Below are 19,448 nucleotides of genomic sequence, written 5' to 3' on the forward strand. Positions count from 1 at the left end.
AAAACCTATCAGGGTGGGGGCGGAGCTAGCGCCGGACTGAGATGGCAGCTTGATCCGGAGCTCTGCTCTACAGACCGTCCTATGCACTAGCTATCTTTAGCGAAAAATCTACAAAATGGTAAAAATCGGGAACCCCAAAGCCGGGGAGCACCCCAATACCAATAAAAATCAGATCGCAGGGGGTGATATGGAAAAGTTCCTGAAGAAAGCGGCCGTTTCATATGTGGCTCGCGACTCCAAAATGGCGCCCGCTCAGTCTCAAAGGGCTAGATCGGAAGAAGAGAGTGATGGTGAAGAACCGCAAGGTAAGGGGTCCCTCCCTATTACCAGAAATTACTTAAAAAACACCCTGGGTAAAGCCCTTGAACCCCTGTTGAGCGAAGTTGCAGCCATGCGCCAAGACATGCGCCATATAGGGGATAGAGTGGAAGCCCTTGAGAATCAGCAAGTACAGATCACAGATCACCAGAGGGCCACCTCCAACTCGCTCCAGAAATGTGGGACCTACCTGAACCAGTTACAAAACGCCTTAGAAGATCAAGAAAATAGAGGCCGAAGAAACAACCTGCGCATAAGAGGGATCCCTGAAGCGTTACTTCCTGGTGACATCCCGGCTGCAGTAATCTCTTTGTGCAAATCGCTCCTAGGCCCAGATTTCACTTCAGAGATCGTGTTGGAAAGGGCACATAGGGCACTGCGCCCAAAACCCAAGGCGGAGGAACCCCCAAGAGATATCATTTGCAAGTTTTTAAACTTTCAAGTAAAATCCGCTGTACAAGAAGCCGCTAGAAATAAACAAGATCTGTTATTTGAAGGGGCCCAGATCGCAATATACCAAGATTTAGCCCCTTCCACTTTAAGAAAACGAAAATTCCTCAAGCCTCTGACAGATTGGCTAAGAGCAAACAGGATCCTATATAAATGGAACTTTCCATTTGGACTTTCCTTTCTTCAAGGAGGCCGTCGCATTAATATTACTGCTTTTGCTGACCTGGATGCTGTGTACGACCACCTGCAAATTCCACCAATGCAGATAGAAAATTGGGACTTATTCCAAGACCTCGGTGCTCTCCCTGAAGTCCCTTCCGTGGAAGCTTTCACCTTACAGCATACCCCAAAGATCCACAAGACGGGGAAGAGAGGTCGACAACTTACTCCAAAGAGACTGTCTCAAGATTAACCCGGGATCCATTCTGATACAAGTCTCCATCACAGAGACAGTATTTTTCTTTTCTTTTTCTTTTTCTTTTTCCTCTCCTTGTTCCTTTTCTTTATCCTTTCATTGCTATTACAGCTCTGGTCTCACCTGGATTCATCCAGATAATCTGCTTTATCTTAATATGGGGACTTTCGATAAAGTCTACCCATATAGCTTTATTTACTGCTAGTGAAACCAGGAATGAGACCAGCTTGTTAGGATACTACTTTTATGCCTAATATTATATTATATGCTTCACCTGTCTAACCTCTTCCCCCACTCCCCCCTATTCTATTGTCCATTCTTCTTATTACTTCTTGAGGAGGGCTTTAATAGCTTCTCCCCTTCACTGAATTCCCGATGATAGTTTAAATTAACATTAGTTTTTCACCTGATTGCAATTTAAGTGCAAAACGGTATGTTAACCGGTCACTGACCAACCTTTCCCCCATGCTTTATACCAGTGGGTCACCCCGCAGACTGGTTGTTCTTTTGGTTTTATGTTATGTTCTCACTTTTTCCCTTTCCCCTTTGTTTAGTTCTAGGTACCTGATACACATATACTTGAACATGGTGGGAGACGGACGGGACTTGAGAGATCCGGCTTCTCTCCTGGATGGGGTGGAGACGCCTGAAACCGTGAGTGTCCTCTCCTGGGGGACCAGCACACCTAGCATCACTCTAGCCACAATAACCCACATCCATGGCTGATATACACATAGCTTCATATAATGTAAAGGGTTTCAATTCACCCTCTAAAAGAAGCCAGATCTTCTCTATATTACGCAAAGAGGGCTCGGATGTGCTGCTTCTCCAGGAGACGCATTTCAGGTTCAACCATTATCCCAATATGGAATTCTCCCACTACCCACTCTGGTTCCACTGTGGGGGGTGCTCTGCCTCATCCGGGGGAGTAAGTATAGGATTTAAAAGGAAAATTCCCTTCAAATATATCGACCAATTGCTGGACCCAGAGGGTAGATTCATTATGGTCAAAGGGAATATAGGGATTCAAAAGTATACCTTCATAAACTTATATGTACCAAACACTAAGCAAGCCGCATGGCTTTCTTCCATATCCCCATTAATAATGTCATTTAAGGAAGGTATTGTGGTTTTGGGTGGGGACCTAAATATAGCCCTTGACCCCCAATTGGATTCATCAACACACAAAACCTCCCACTCCAAGCGCTCCCTAAAATTTATCAGAAATACCCTATGGGATCTCCATTTGATAGATGTTTGGCGTACCCATAATCCCAACACCCTAGACTTTACATTCTACTCCCACCTACACAACAGCTACCACCGCATAGATTACCTTTTTATCTCAAAAGAACATCTCCAACTATGCCAGTCGGCCAAGATCGGTTCGATACATCTGTCGGATCATGCTCCAATCTTTATAAAGGTGTTCTCTCCTACCCACAAACCTAGAAACTTTAACTGGCGACTCAATGAGTTTATCCTCGGGAACTCAGATTCCATAAAGAAAATTGGGTTACTTTTGGAAGAATACTTTGCCTTGAATTCTCTGCCGGAACTTTCACCACAAACCATATGGGACGCCCACAAACCCTTCATAAGGGGCGAGTTTATTAGCCTAGGGTCGCATCTTAAAAAAACTAGAGAAAGTAACATTAATAACCTCCTATCTAAAATAAACAAGCTGGAATCTACCCACAAGAATACCCACTCGGAATTCCAATTACAAGAGCTTTCTAAAACAAGAGCTGAATTAAAAGCCCTAATGCAAACCAATTCGGCTAAGTATTACCTTAACTCTCAATACAAGTTCTTCGCACATGGGGACAAAGCCACCAAATTCCTCATAAATAGAATAAAAGCTAGAAGAGCTGACAATTACATTCACCAATTGTCCTCCCCTACGGGCGATCCGGTATTTGCTTCATCTAAGATAGCTAAACAATTCAGGGACTTTTATGAAAACCTATATAACCTCCCAACCTCCATCCCCTTAGCATCTCACCCCTCACTAGTCGATACATTTCTCAACTCAACGTCCTGTCCGACTTTATCTGTCAAACAAAAAGAATCGCTGGAAGCTCCATTCACCATGGATGAAATAAACATAGCCTTGGCCCAAATGCCGCAAGGAAAAAGCCCAGGTCCAGATGGACTCCCTGCGTTCTATTATAAAACTTTCAAAAAACATCTTCTACCCCACCTATTGAAGGTATGCAACCAATCTATGCAAGGTATCCCATTATCAAGAGATATGGTGTCTGCCCACATAGCCCTGATTCCAAAAGAGGGGAAAGACCCTAAGATATGCGCAAACTACAGGCCAATATCCCTCCTAAATACTGACCTTAAAATCTTAGCGAAATTGCTGGCCAATCGCCTAGCTGTCCTTCTCCCTCAGCTGGTACATATGGATCAGGTAGGCTTTGTGCGTAATAGGGAAGGTAGAGACAATACTACTAGAGTTATTAATGCTTTATGTTTTGCCAGACATACCTCTACTCCTCTTGTTCTTCTCAGCACTGACGCTGAAAAAGCGTTTGATCGCATAAATTGGAATTACTTGCGACATGTCTTAGCATTCTTCGGCCTGCCTGATCCATATGTCAAGGCTGTATTTGCTATGTATAACCAGGCCACCGCCAGAGTAATGGTCAATGGCGACCTCTCCTCCCCCTTCCGAATCCAAAATGGAACCCGTCAAGGTTGTCCCCTTTCCCCCCTCTTATTCATTTTAGCAATGGAGCCGCTTCTATCTAGACTTAGAATAGATCCCGAGATTAAAGGTATATTCCTAGGGGGTAGATCCCACAAAATTGCGGCATTTGCAGATGATGTTATGATAATGACTTCCAACCCCAATACCTCCCTCCCCATTATTCAGGAACACCTAAAGAATTATAGCATAGTGTCAGATTTTAAGATCAATGAGAGCAAGTCCACTATCATTAGTATAGGAATTACACCGCAGCGTAGACTTTCCTTAATGAAAAACTCCCCTTTCAATTGGTCTTCACCTACCATTACTTACCTAGGGGTGAAACTTAGTCCTTCTATCTCAGACTTGTATACACTAAACTACATTCCCTTAAAGACCGCATTATTTACAGCCCTAGACAAACTCGCCAAATCAGCTCCAACCCTTTCATGGTTTGGAAGAAAAAACATCTTATCTGCTCTTATTATTCCACGCCTCACATACCTCCAACAGGTTCTCCCAATCCCCATCCCTAGATCATACTACTCTGCCTTAAAGCAAAGATTTAGAACCTTCATATGGAATGGTAAAAAAGCGAGACTTGCCTACTCTCTCCTATCCCGGTCACGTTCATCGGGCGGAATAGGGCTCCCAGATCCGGAACTATACGGAAAAGCTATACTTATGTCACGTGTTATTGACTGGCTGAGAAGCACAGACAGCAAATCTTGGGTGGCCATGGAACAAAGTATTATTGGAATGCCAACTCGAGCTTTATGCCTGGGCCATCCCTCTCCCCCCCCAACAAACCTACAACCTTACCCAATTATTAAAGCCACAGTTGAAGCCTGGAAGTGGTGGAATCTTAATCATTGCTCTATTCCCTTCCCTTCTCCTCTGGTCACAGTTAGTGATATCCTTGGCTCATCCTCCAGCGGTCCTAGATATTCCTCCTCTAGCTCAATTAGCTCCTCTTCCACACCAATCTCCCATCTCCTGGAACCACAGGGATTAGTGCCAACGAATGACACCATCAGAAGTATCCTAAATCCACAACCATGTGATTTCAACCTCATCCCACTTGTCAAATCATTTGTTCATAAAAGTAACATGAATGGTGAACTCCTTCGCCCCCTCACATGGCTTGAAGCTTTAATAATTAACCCCACTCCCCCTAAAAAACCTATCTCCCTAATATATAACAAACTCAGAACCCCTCCATTAACTATAAAACCAGCATTTATCCGCTCCTGGGAACTAGAAACTGGCGTGGATCTCCCTCTCCAAATGTTACCTACGTTATTTGAAATTCCACACAAGTCATCTAGATGTGTTAGAATTCAGGAGAACGGATATAAGATCCTTTCGCAGTGGTACATTACCCCAATCAAGTCCTCACACTTTACTAGACCCACTTCCAAGTTATGTTGGAGATGTCAAAGTGAGTTAGGCACCTTTTTACACATTTGGTGGGCATGTCCAGCTATCAACAAATGGTGGACAGAAATCTTTCGGATCTGCAATCAAATATGCTCCTCCAATATAGCCATCTCCCCATATGGAGCACTGCTTACCTTCTTCAACAACAAAACATCATTGCCCCCCTCCTACCTTTTTAAGCAGCTCTTGATAGCAGCCCGTCTTCTGGTTCCTAAGCATTGGCTACAAACTAGCCTTCCCACACTAGAGCAATGGAGACTCAAAGTGGACCAAATCCACCGTTTTGAGGAAATGGCCTCTTGGGAGTCACGGTCCCATTTAACCCACCTAAAAAAATGGGCCCCCTGGACTAAATACAGATTTCAACAGCATTAACTATCCCTAATCAACCCTCTGACCACCTTATGGATTATTATATCTAAGCTTTATGAGCTATGCCGACGGAATGGGAGCAGGGTTGGAGGGATGGGATAGAGATTGAGAAATAGAGCTTGGGTATTTTCAACCCCCACCTTCATCCCCAATCCCTAAGCGAACTATGTACACAATACAGGGTCTGAGAGTGTATATCCTGTCACTGAGACAGGCTAGACTACAGGGGTTTTCCCCTCTACGGCCCTAGTCTATTGTCTATTGTCTATAACCCATATATACTGAATATCTCCTGTATCTCTCTGCAAGGTTCCTTTTCCTTAATCTTCCATGAAATATAACAATGCTCATGTATGATTTTGTGTATGGTACCGATTCACACCACTGTTTGGTGTAATGTTACACTGTAAACTTTCTTATGTGCTAAATAAAAATTTTAAAATTTAAAAAAAAAAAAAAAAAAAAAAAAAAAAAAAAAACCTATCAGGGAGAGTGACCTTAGGTTCCAGGCAGATCTGGTTTACCCCGGCGGCGCCAGACGCCAAAGTACTCTGACACCGTCCAACCGAATTGCGGAGGTTAGCTACCTCCAAAGACAATCCCTGCATGCGATCAACCAAAGCATCAATAGTTTCCATTTTGCAAACGGCAAGGGAAAATAATAACGGTATGGCGGGTTATAATGTCACGGTAGGTAAGATAAGGGAAGTAAACAGAACACGACAAGGCAAACAAAACAACTAACTAGGCCCCAAATGCTAGGGAACAAAGGGGTAACCTCCTAGCAATCCCTAAAACACATTCCTTAAGCTGCTATGCCCATGTGCATATCTCAATAGTAGATATGCACATGCCCACGTACCTAAGACTATGACACACTGAACCAAACCCTCAGCTGTAGGGAAGAGGCAAAGAGACATCCTGCTCCTTCAACAACTGAAGGAGCTAGCGTCATACTAGAGACCTAGTAAAAACATACACAGAAGGAAAAAGATAAAAGGACTTATCTAGAGATGTGTTGGAGCAGACGATCCACCAAACTTCCAGAGCTCACACAAGGCAGAACTATAACCCGCAAAGGCTATACGGAGAGGGGGGAATAAATAGCCTCACCAATTACCTAAAGAACAACACCTGGGAGGAGGTGGGATTCATTCAAACCCACAACAAAACAACCTGTCAGATCGAGTCACATGCATCAACTCAGATCTCCTCAGAACACCCACAGGGCAGGGCGTGACTCTCCTTTGTTTATGGCATGTGTTATAAATATCAGACTTTGATAGATCCCTGTTCTTTAACCCCTTAGTGACCACCTATAAGTGTTTTTTCGACAGTCACTAAGGGACCTTAGGCTGGGCCGTCGCTTTTTTACAGCTGCCCAGTTTAAGCGCTGCACTGGTCCTCCTTGCAGCAGGGATCGGAGACCTGGTTCTCACATGAGAGCCGCGGCACTGCTCTAACAGCCCAGACTGGCAGGACTGCCGATCCGGGCTGTTTAACACTTTACATGCAGCGGGCAATGGCGGCCGCCGCATGTAAAGCGATGACAGAGAGAGCGGACTACCTCTGTTTCCCATCGGCACCCCGCAAATGAGATTCCAGGGTGCCGTTGCATGTGAAGGCTGGCTGGGGTCTGATGCGCTTCTCTGGTGCAGCCTGCTGGTCAATGTTAGAATGGCATTGCCATTAAAATGCAATGCACTGTAGGGATAGTGCATTGCATTTTAAAAGCAATCAAAATACTGTCTGCTCTAGTCCCCTTGTGAGACTATCAAGTGGTAAAAAAATTAAAAAAACACGTTTATTAAAGAAAAAAATCCATTAAAATAAAAAAATGCTTTTTTTTTCATTGAAAATATGGTTTTCAATGAAATAAAATTGCAAAAAGAAATCTCCCCCATATGTTTGGTATTGGCGCATCCGTTACGATTCGGACTACGTAAATATCACGTAAATTATACCCTACAGTGAACGCCGCAAATTGATTTATTGATTTTTATTACAGAATTCCTAACTTATTCTTAGTTGCCAGAAAAAAACTTAATAACAAGCAATCAAAAACTGTCATTTACTCCAAAACTATACCAATGAAAAATACAAGTTGTCCCACAAAAATAAAGCCCTCACATCAGCAATGCAAAAACATTTTTTTCCTTTTAAAAAAAGGGGTTTTATTGCAAAAAAACTAGCAAAACGTAAAAAAATATATATATATATTTGGTATCACTGTAATCGTACTGACCCAGAGAATAAAGATATTATGTTTTTTATACTGAAAAATGAAGGCCATAAAATTTATAACGTAAAAATGCAGTGACAGAATTGCTGTTTTTCCCATCTCCCTCCCAGAAAGAGTTAACTCTTCATAAAAGTTAATCAGAAAGTTATGTGTACCACAAAATGGCACCATTAAAAACTACAACTTTTCCTTAAAAAAATAAGCCATCATACAGCTATATAGACGGAAAAATAAAAAATTTATAGTTCTTGGAACTCGACGATAAAAAAAAGGAAGAAAAACGCTTGGTCAGTAACGCCAAAAACAGGCTGTTCATTAGGTGGTTAAATAAAACATTATTTATTATTATTTATCTGCTAATCCTAAAGGTTCACATACTTCTGCCACTCACTGACATGTCCAAGTCTAATATTTATGATTTACTTGTGTTATTTGATAATCTTTTTCTACTTTAGTACTTGTGTGAAAATGTAATGTAGTTTTAGGTGAAATGTATGCAAAAATATGGAAGATTTTGAAGGGTTCACAAACTTTCAAGCACCCCTATATCAATTTTGTCTACTAGTGTTTTGAACTTGTTATATGGATTGGCATTGGTAAGTGTGTGAATATTAATTAATAAGTATTTTAATTTAAGAGTAGGATTCATTGGGTCTAATATGAATTATTTGATGTTCTTCCAATAACCAAACCCTGGAAGAAGCAAATTATATGAAACTTGAGTTGGGCAGGAATGAACCAGGACATGAAGTTTGACTGTAAATGTTTTTATTGCTATAAGTAGAAGAAATTCCTGGAAGGTGTTTGTAAGGTGAGTCACCATGAGAGTGTCTCTATTTAGAGAAGTGTGTTTCATATACTTACCTGGAGTTGAAGAGACAAGGAGTTCACTGATGACTCAGAAACATTGTAGGCTTAGTACTGACTTAGTATTCACTTTTGAGTACTAGTAATGCAGAATATTTATATGTATCAAATTATTGAAGGATGGATAGCTGCAACAATTAGAATAATATTCAGAAAAGCACGTTTCTCCTCTACAAATTTGCAGCTGATTAAAGAAACTAAAATCAAATACATGAGATATTCCACATAAAGGTCATCTGCCAGATGCAGATTTGTACCCTTAAAACTGGCTGACCTGTTACATGTGAGCTTGGCAGCTGAAGGCATCTGCGTTGGTATTATGCTCACTAGTGATGGCCTTGCGGTTTGCCCGGCAGTCGGTTTGCTGATTGAGGCCTGCTGTATATCAGCTTCCACAAAATAGTGCTAGAGGTTTTCCATATACCTGAGTCCACAAAATTACTGCTTGAGGGTGATATACCAGCTTCAACTAACAAGTGATTGAGGCCTGCCATATATCAGCTTCCACAAAATAGTGATTGAGGTTTTCCATATACCTGCGTCCACAAAATTACTGCTTGAGGGTGATATACCAGCTTCAACTAACAACTGATTGAGGCCTTCCATATATCAGCTTCCACAAAATAGTGATAGAGGTTTTCCATATACCTGCGTCCACAAAATTACTGCTTGAGGGTGATATACCAGCTTCAACTAACAAGTGATTGAGGCCTTCAATATATCAGCTTCCACAAAATAATGATAGAAGTTTTCCATATACCTGTATCCACAAAATACAGATTGCGGGTTTTGATATACCTGCTTCAACTAACAAGTGATTGAGGCCTGCCATATATCAGCTTCCACAAAATAGTGATTGAGGTTTTCCATATACCTGCGTCCACAAAATTACTGCTTGAGGGTGATATACCAGCTTCAACTAACAAGTGATTGAGGCCTTCCATATATCAGCTTCCACAAAATAATGATAGTTTTCCATATACCTGTATCCACTAAATACAGATTGCGGGTTTTGATATACCTGCTTCAACTAACAACTGATTGAGGCCTGCCATATATCAGCTTCCACAAAATAGTAATTGAGGTTCTCCATATACCTGCGTCCACAAAATTACTGCTTGAGGGTGATATACCAGCTTCAACTAACAACTGATTGAGGCCTGCCATATATCAGCTTCCACAAATACTGATCTTCTCTAGGGACTTTGGCACAGGGTCATTTTAAAAATGAAAGGCAGAGGAAGAGGCAGGCCGTTCCGCAGGGGTGGTAGGGGTGGGGCAGGTGCACCAGGCCGGAGCCTAAGTGGGAAGTTGAAGAAGGTTCGTGCGATTATGACAAAAGACGCACCAGAGTTGGTTGAGTGGCTCACTCAGGCTTCCACTTCTGCACCCTCCTCATCCTCTGTATCTGCACCCTCCTCACTCTCTCCTGTGAGCACTCCCAAAGACACCACCACCACCACCATAGCCCCTCCACTCGAGTCAGAGGAATTATTTTCCCATCCATTTCCAGACCTGACCGATGCGCAGCCATTCTTGGCATCGGATGAGGAAGAGGAGGTAGCAACGGCCACCACCCAGCGGTCTGACGACAGTACCCAGATCAGCCAAAGGAGGGAGGTCCCCGCTGTTGCTGCCTACTCCGAGATCTCTATAGTCAGTGGTGGTGAAGGTGACGATGATGACTCGTCGATGGACGTCACATGGGTGCCCACAAGAGAGGAAGAGGAGGGGAGTTCAGAGGAAGAGATGGAGCAGCAGATAGGGAGGAGAAGGAGGAGAAGCAGGCAGAACTCGCAGTGCACAGGAGGCAAAAAGCAGACGGCAAATGTATCTGGAGTGAGCCAACCATGCACGGTCACATATTGCACTCCCAGGACGCCGACACATGGCTCCGCAGTGTGTCCTTTTTTTAACATGTCAGCTGCTGACAATAGTGTTGCCATCTGCAGTCTGTGCTGTCAACACATAAGTCGCGGTAAACCCAACACTCACCTAGGGACGACCGCCTTAAGAAGGCACCTGGCCTCCCATCACCGAGCCCAGTGGGAGCAATGCTGTCAGAACCCACAAAGCCACATTCCCGGCACACCACGACCTGCCTTTTCTCCTTCTCCTTCTCCTCTATCCTCCCATTTGTCCTCCACTCCACCTTCCACCGTGCCGTCGTCTCGCTCATCTGGCACAAGGCAGGCTTTCGTGGCCCAAATGTTTGAGAGTAAAAAAATGATGACGCCGGATAATCCTCTTGCCCAACAGCTGACCGCTGGCTTGTCGGAACTGCTAGCCCGCCGACTACTGCCATATAAATTTGTGGACTCGGAGGCCTTTAGAAAATTTGTGGCCATTGGCACACAACAATGGAATGTCCCCAGAAGGAAATATTTCTCCCAGAAGGGCATCCCTGAACTATTAGGCCATGTTCAGCGTCAAGTTAATATATCTATACAGGCCGAACTGTGACAATCTTCTGAGCGCGCTGATACAGGGCAAAATGACACATGTGCCGTACATGGCACAGGTCCTGAACTTTGTCGTGCAGCGATTTATTTCCAAATAAGATCTTACACGACCATGGCTCGCCTTGCTGACGTTCAGCGGTGACACCACTTGCCCTTCTGACGTCTGGAACTCCCGACGTGCTGGAACTCCACCTTGGATATGTTTCATAGGCTGCTACAGCAGAAATGTGCCATTAATGACTACCTGTACGAAATGTGCGGCAGGACAGGTTCTGGGGAGCTTGGTTTCTTTTTACCGTGTTAGTGGCCGCTCATGCGCGACGCATGCAGCCATTTGATGAAATCACCAAACTGGTCAGTCGCAGCCAGGGCGCCATCAGTGACATCGTACATTACGCCTTCTTTCTGGAGTGTGCATTGCGTCATGTCATTGATCAACCTGTCGAGGAGCAGGAGCTGGAAGATGAGGATGTTGCAATGCTGAATGAATTCCCAGGGTGGGCTACTCCATTTGAGACAAGTCAGCAGGAGTCTAAAGAGGAGTCAGAGGAGGATGGTGACTGGGGAGAGAGCAGGAGGAGGAGGAGAAAGAAGAGCAGGCTTTAAACTTTTTGGGGATCCCTGGTGTTGTCCGTGGCTGGGGGGAGGAGAACGAGGACAACATTCTCCTGGGCAATGAGCAGGAGCCAGGGAGCTCCACCGCTTTCAATTTAGTGCAAATTGGGGCCTTCATGCTCCAGTGTTTGAAAAGTGACCCCCGTATAAAAAGCATAAAGGTCAAAGACCTGAACTGGGTGGCAACGTACATAGACCCCCGGGGCAAACATAAAATGGCGGACATGTTACTAGCATCACAGATGGCTGTCAGAATGCAGCATTTCTAGGCCTTGCTGTGAGAGATGCTGCATTCTTCTGTTGCGGGCGCTGGCAGAGGAATATCCACCCACAGCGAAACAGGTGGGTACCAATCCTACTGTGCCTGCAAGAGAAGGGCGGTTTGAAGATGTGTTGGTCACTTCGGATATGAGATCATTTTTTCAGCCAACCTATTGACAGCCGCCCTCCGGATCCAGCCTCAGGAAACACTGACAGGTGTCCGACTATATCGGTTTAATAGCCGATGTGGACGCTCTGAGAAGCGAAGAACCCCTGGACTACTGGGTGTTCAGGCTTGACCTGTGGCCAGAGCTGGCACAATTTGCCATGGAACTCTTGGCTTGCCCCTCGTCGAGTGTCCTGTCCGAAAGGACGTTCAGCGCAGCAGGGGGGATCATGACCAATAAGCGCACTCGCCTAGCTCAAGACAGTGTTAACTACCTCACATTTTTAAAAATAAATGAGGCATGGATTTCTGAGGAATTCAACACCTGTGATCACCACGTGCAATCGAATTTCCTCATGCCAGCCCACACATATCATTAAAATTTGTGACCGCCTAATGTACTTCCAGTCACATCACCACAAGTTCTTTTCTGTCAGGTGAATGCCTAATTTTTGGGGTCTGTACTGGCCTACAGTAAAATTTGTACCCACTGACCACCTAATGTACATACCTCTAGACATATCATCACAAGTTATTTTCTGTCAGGTGAATGCCTAATTGTTGGGGCCCATACTGGCCAATAGTAACATTTGTATCCAGTGACCACCTAATGTACCTCTAGCCACATCATCACAAGTTCATTTCTGTAAGGTGAATGCCTAATTTTTGGGGCCTATACTCCAGTGGCCTACAGAAAATGTTTTATAAAGTGACCGCCTAATGTCACATCAGCGCAAGTTCTTTTCTGTCAGCGGAATGCCAAATTTTTGGGGCCTATACTGGCCTATAGTATAATTTTTAGCCAGTGACCGCCTAATGTACCTCCAGCCACATCATCACAAGTTCTTTTCTGTCAGATGAAGGCCTAATTTTTGGTGCCTGTACTTACCGACAATAAAATTTGTATCCAGTGACTGCCTAATGTACCTCCAGCCACATTATCACAAGTTTTTTTCTATCAGGTGAATGCCAAATTTTTGGGGATTATACTGGCCTACAGTAAAATTTGCATCCACTGACGGCCTAATGTACGTTCAGCCACATCATCACAAGTTCTTTTCTGTCAGGTGAATGCCTAATTTTTGGGGCCTGTACTCCAGTGGCCTACAGGAAAAATTTTATCCAGTGACCGCCTAATGTACCTCCAGCCACATCAACACAAGTTCTTTTCTGTCAGGTGAATGCCTAATTTTTGGGGCCTGTACTGGCCTACAGTAAAATTTGTATCCACTGACCGCCTAATATAGGTACTTCTAGCCACATCATCACAAGTTCTTTTCTGTCAGGTGAATGCCTAATTTTGGGGGCCTGTACTCCAGTGGCCTACAGTAAAATTTGTATCCAGTGACCACCTAATATACGTACTTCTAGCCACATCATCACAAGTTCTTTTCTGTCAGGTGAATGCCTAATTTTGGGGGCCTGTACTCCAGTGGCCTACAGTAAAATTTGTATCCAGTGAACGCCTAATGTACCTCTAGTCACATCATCACAAGTTCATTTCTGTCATGTGAATGCCTAGTTTTTGGGGCCTGTACTGGCCTACAGGAAAATTTGTATCCAGTGACCGCCTAATGTACCTCTAGCCACATCATCACAAGTTATTTTCTGTCAGGTGAATGAAAATTTTTGGGGCCTGTACAAATTTTACTGTAGGCCAGTACAGACCCCAAAAATTAGGCCTACAGTAAAATTTGTATCCACTGACCGCCTAATGCACGTACCTCTAGACACATCATCACAAGTTCTTTTCTGTCAGATGAATGCCTAATTTATGGGGCCTATACTGGCCAACAGTAAAATTTGTATCTAGTGATCGCCTAATGTACCTCTAGCCACATCATCACAAGTTCATTTCTGTCAGGTGAATGCCTAATTTTTGGGGCCTGTACTAGCCTACAGTAAAACTTGTATCCAGTTACCGCCTAATGTACCTCCAGCCACATCATCACAAGTTCTTTTCTAACAGGTGAATTTCTAGTTTTTGGGGCCTGTACTGGCCGACAGTAAAATTTGTATCCAGTGACCGCCTAATGTACCTCTAGACACATTATCACAAGTTCATTTCTGTCAGGTTTATGCCTAATTTTGGGGGCCTGTATTCCAGTGGCCTACAGTAAAATTTGTATCCAGTGACTGCCTAATGTACCTCTAGCCACATCACCACAAGTTCATTTCTGTAAGGTGAATGCCTAATTTTTGGGGCCTGTACTAGAATACAGTAAAATTTGTATCCAGTGACCGCCTAATGTACCTCCAGCCACATCATCACAAGTTCTTTTCTGTCAGGTGAATGTCTAATTTTTGGGGCCTATACTCCAGTGGACTACAGCTAAATTTTTATACAGTGACCGCCTAATGTACCTCCAGTCATATCATTGCAAGTTCTTTTCTGTCAGGTGAATGTCTACTTTTTGGTGCCTGTACTGGCCTATAGTAAAATTTTAAGCCAGTGACCGCCTAATGTACCTCCAGCCACATCATCACAAGTTCTTTTCTGTCAGATGAAGGCCTAATTTTTGGTGCCAGTATTTACCGACAATAAAATTTGTATCCAGTGACTGCCTAATGTACCTCCAGCCACATTATCACAAGTTTTTTTCTATCAGGTGAATGCCAATTTTTTGGGGATTATACCGGCCTACAGTAAAATTAGCATCCACTGACGGCCTAATGTACGTTCAGCCACATCATCACAAGTTCTTTTCTGTCAGGTGAATGCCTAATTTTTGGGGCCTGTTCTCCAGTGGCCTACAGGAAAAATTTTATCCAGTGACCGCCTAATGTACCTCCAGCCACATCATCACAAGTTCTTTTCTGTCAGGTGAATGCCTAATTTTTGGGGCCTGTACTGGCCTACAGTAAAATTTGTATCCACTGACCGCCTAATATAGGTACTTCTAGCCACATCATCACAAGTTCTTTTCTGTCAGGTGAATGCCTAATTTTGGGGGCCTGTACTCCAGTGGCCTACAGTAAAATTTGTATCCAGTGACCACCTAATATACGTACTTCTAGCCACATCATCACAAGTTCTTTTCTGTCAGGTGAATGCCTAATTTTGGGGGCCTGTACTCCAGTGGCCTACAGTAAAATTTGTATCCAGTGACCGCCTAATGTACCTCTAGTCACATCATCACAAGTTCATTTCTGTCATGTGAATGCCTAGTTTTTGGGGCTTGTACTGGCCTACAGGAAAATTTGTATCCAGTGACCGCCTAATGTACCTCTAGCCACATCATCACAAGTTATTTTCTGTCAGGTGAATGCCTAATTTTTGGGGCCTGAATTGGATAACATCTATAAAATCCTGTCTAAATTAGATGTATTCCTCATGTTCAGATGTGTGCTGAAGATGCGAGAGTGTGATAGGGACCATAGAGCATATTTGGTGGCATTGCCCCAAGATCCCTCAATTGTGGCTCAATATTATTGCTTTGTATAATACATTATTCCACATATCCATTTCTATTTCTTTGGAGGTGGTCGCTATCCATGTTCCATGGTCCTATATATCAAATTAGGAAAGGCATTTCTAGCTGCTTCGTTGTAGTTATGCGATTGATAATTCCTAGTTTCTGGAAATCTACCTCTTCTACCTTTAGAGCAAATTGGGCTGAGGAACTACATTGAATCATGAGGATGGGAGATATGGTTGCATCAGAGAAGGGGAGTTGCCCCTCCTTCCATTTCATGTGGCTCTCATGGATCTCCTTTCTCGAATCCCCTAGATTTCATATTTGGCTTGAAGGAGGCCAACCTGCTTAAGAGTAATGAACCTTAGACCACTAACACTTTAAGCCATTTGTTTTTTCTGTATAGATATTTGAGGACCCCTCCCTAGGGTGTCTTGTCTTGTCTTGTCCTAAATCTGAATTTCCAATATATTGACTATTGATCATTGTAGTGTTTATGGTGCAATTGTTTGTCCAGATAATTTGACCTTTGTATCTCGGATATGTCCTGTCAACAATTGTATTGCACATTTGCTGATGTAAATTAATAAATCTTGATTTAACCTAGAATATGCAGAGCTGGGGACATAAGTGCTGATTGAATCATGTGGTGATTATACTGTGTAGATGGTGACACATACATTACGCTATATGTAGTACAGGTCCAGGTAATCTAGAGGGCTAGCCTTGCTGCCACAGTCATATCAATGCCATATCCAATGTAGCCAGGTGCTGTAGGTGCCCAAACGCAGCATATCTGCAGAAACAGCTCATATCAACTGTTAAACATGGTGGTGGAGGGGTAATGATATGGACTTGTTTTGCAGCCACAGGACCTGGGAACCTTGCAGTCAAACCATGTGAACCATGAACTCCTGTGTAAAACAAAGTATTCTAAAGCTTGGTGAAAACTGGATCTTGCAACAGGACAATGATCCCAAGCATACCAGCAAATCTACAACAGGAAAAAAAAATTAAGGTGTTGAAATGACCTGGTCAAAGTCCAGATCTCAACCCAATTGAAATGCTGTGGCAAGACCTTATAAGAGCTGTGCATAAACAAATGCCTACAAACCTCAATGAACTGAAGAAACAATGTACAGAATAGTGAGCAACAATTCCTCTAGAACAATATGAGAGACTGATAAAGTCATGCAAAAAAAAGAGAACTTCAAGATATTGCTTCTAAAGGCGTTTCTACATGTAGCTGGCCAGCTAGACCTGCCAATAACCTTAATACAGTTCCTATGTTTGTGTGTTAAAGACAAAAGCAGAGCTATTTACAGTGACATCATGTTTGGATGTCATATAACTGTTATTTATATTGTGTTCACAGAAGCAGAAAAGATAATATGCCTTTAAGATTCATTATATGGATGTGAGGTAAGCTCAATGACACAGCAGAAACAACAGAAAGCATAGAGTTAAACTGTTGTTGCTGGGCAGGAGTCTAGACCAGACTCACAGCCAGCTTCACACACAGCAGGAGTCTTGGCCAATCACAGCCAGCCTCACACACAGCTTGTGTGGGAAATTCCCTAGCAGAAGCTGCTAGAAATTATTATTCACCAGAGAGTGAAGCTGAACATTCACTCCACTAAGAGCTGTGTTTTATGGAAGCAGAGAGGCCAAAATAGGTTCCTATTGTTAATATAGTGATTAGAACTGTGTACTGAACCAGTTATATGTGTGTTTACTTACAGCTCCACCAATTGCAAACTACAAAGTTCACAATCCAAATTCAAATTCCATATTGTAATCCAAATTGCATACAACCATACAGATCATACTCAACCAATCTGCAAATAGTTACTGCTAACTGCATATTGCAAATTGCAACCAAATTCAGCAAGTGAACTATTAGTTAGACCTCAGATATACCTCTCAGAGAGATCATAAAGTGCTTAACCACCTCAGCCCCCAGTGCTTAAACACCCTGAAAGACCAGGCCACTTTTTACACTTCTGACCTACACTACTTTCACCGTTTATTGCTCGGTCATGCAACTTACCACCCAAATGAATTTTACCTCCTTTTCTTCTCACTAATAGAGCTTTCATTTGGTGGTATTTCATTATTGCTGCTGACATTTTAACTTTTTTTGTTATTAATCGAAATTTAACGTTTTTTTTTGCAAATAAATGACATTCTTCACTTTCAGTTGGAAAATTTTGCAAAAAAAATGAGATCCATATATAAATTTTGCTCTAAATTTATTGTTCTACATGTCTTTGATAAAAAAAAAATGTTTGGGTAAAAAAAAAAATGGTTTGGGTAAAAGTTATAGCGTTTACAAACTATGGTACAAAAATGTGAATTTCCGCTTTTTGAAGCAGCTCTGACTTTCTGAGCACCTGTCATGTTTCCTGAGGTTCTACAATGCCCAGACAGTACAAACACCCCACAAATGACCCCATTTCGGAAAGTACACACCCTAAGGTATTCGCTGATGGGCATAGTGAGTTCATAGAACTTTTTATTTTTTGTCACAAGTTAGCGGAAAATGATGATTTTTTTTTTTTTTTTTTCTTACAAAGTCTCATATTCCACTAACTTGTGACAAAAAATAAAAAGTTCTATGAACTCACTATGCCCATCACGAAATACCTTGGGGTCTCTTCTTTCCCAAATGGGGTCCCTTGTGGGGTAGTTATGCTGCCCTGGCATTCTAGGGGCCCAAATGTGTGGTAAGGAGTTTGAAATCAAATTCTGTAAAAAATGACCAGTGAAATCCGAAAGGTGCTCTTTGGAATATGGGCCCCTTTGCCCACCTAGGCTGCAAAAAAGTGTCACACATCTGGTATCTCTGTATTCAGGAGAAGTTGAGGAATGTGTTTTGGGGTGTCTTTTTACATATACCCATGCTGGGTGAGATAAATATCTTGGTCAAATGCCAACTTTGTATAAAAAAATGGGAAAAGTTGTCTTTTTCCAAGATATTTCTCTCACCCAGCATGGGTATATGTAAAATGACACCCCAAAACACATTCCCCAACTTCTCCTGAGTACGGAGATACCAGATGTGTGACACTTTTTTGCAGCCTAGGTGGGCAAAGGGGCCCATATTCCAAAGAGCACCTTTCGGATTTCACTGGTCATTTTTTACAGAATTTGATTTCAAACTCCTTACCACACATTTGGGCCCCTAGAATGCCAGGGCAGTATAACTACCCCACAAGTGACCCCATTTTGGAAAGAAGACACCCCAAGGTATTCGCTGATGGGCATAGTGAGTTCATGGAAGTTTTTATTTTTTGTCACAAGTTAGTGGAATATGAGACTTTGTAATAAAAAAATCAATAAAAAAAAAAATCATCATTTTCCACTAACTTGTGACAAAAAATAAAAAATTCTAGGAACTCGCCATGCCCCTCACGGAATACCTTGGGGTGTCTTCTTTCCAAAATGGGGTCACTTGTGGGGTAGTTATACTGCCCTGGCATTTTCCAGGGGCCCTAATGTGTGGTAAGTAGGTAAATGACCTGTGAAATCCGAAAGGTGCTCTTTGGAATGTGGGCCCCTTTGCCCACCTAGGCTGCAAAAAAGTGCCACACATGTGGTATCTCCGTACTCGGGAGAAGTTGGGGAATGTGTTTTGGGGTGTCATTTTACATATACCCATGCTGGGTGAGAGAAATATCTTGGCAAAAGACAACTTTTCCCATTTTTTTTATACAAAGTTGGCAT

Source organism: Bufo bufo, chromosome 6, assembly GCF_905171765.1.
Source record: "Bufo bufo chromosome 6, aBufBuf1.1, whole genome shotgun sequence".
Classification (NCBI taxonomy): Eukaryota; Metazoa; Chordata; class Amphibia; order Anura; family Bufonidae; genus Bufo; species Bufo bufo.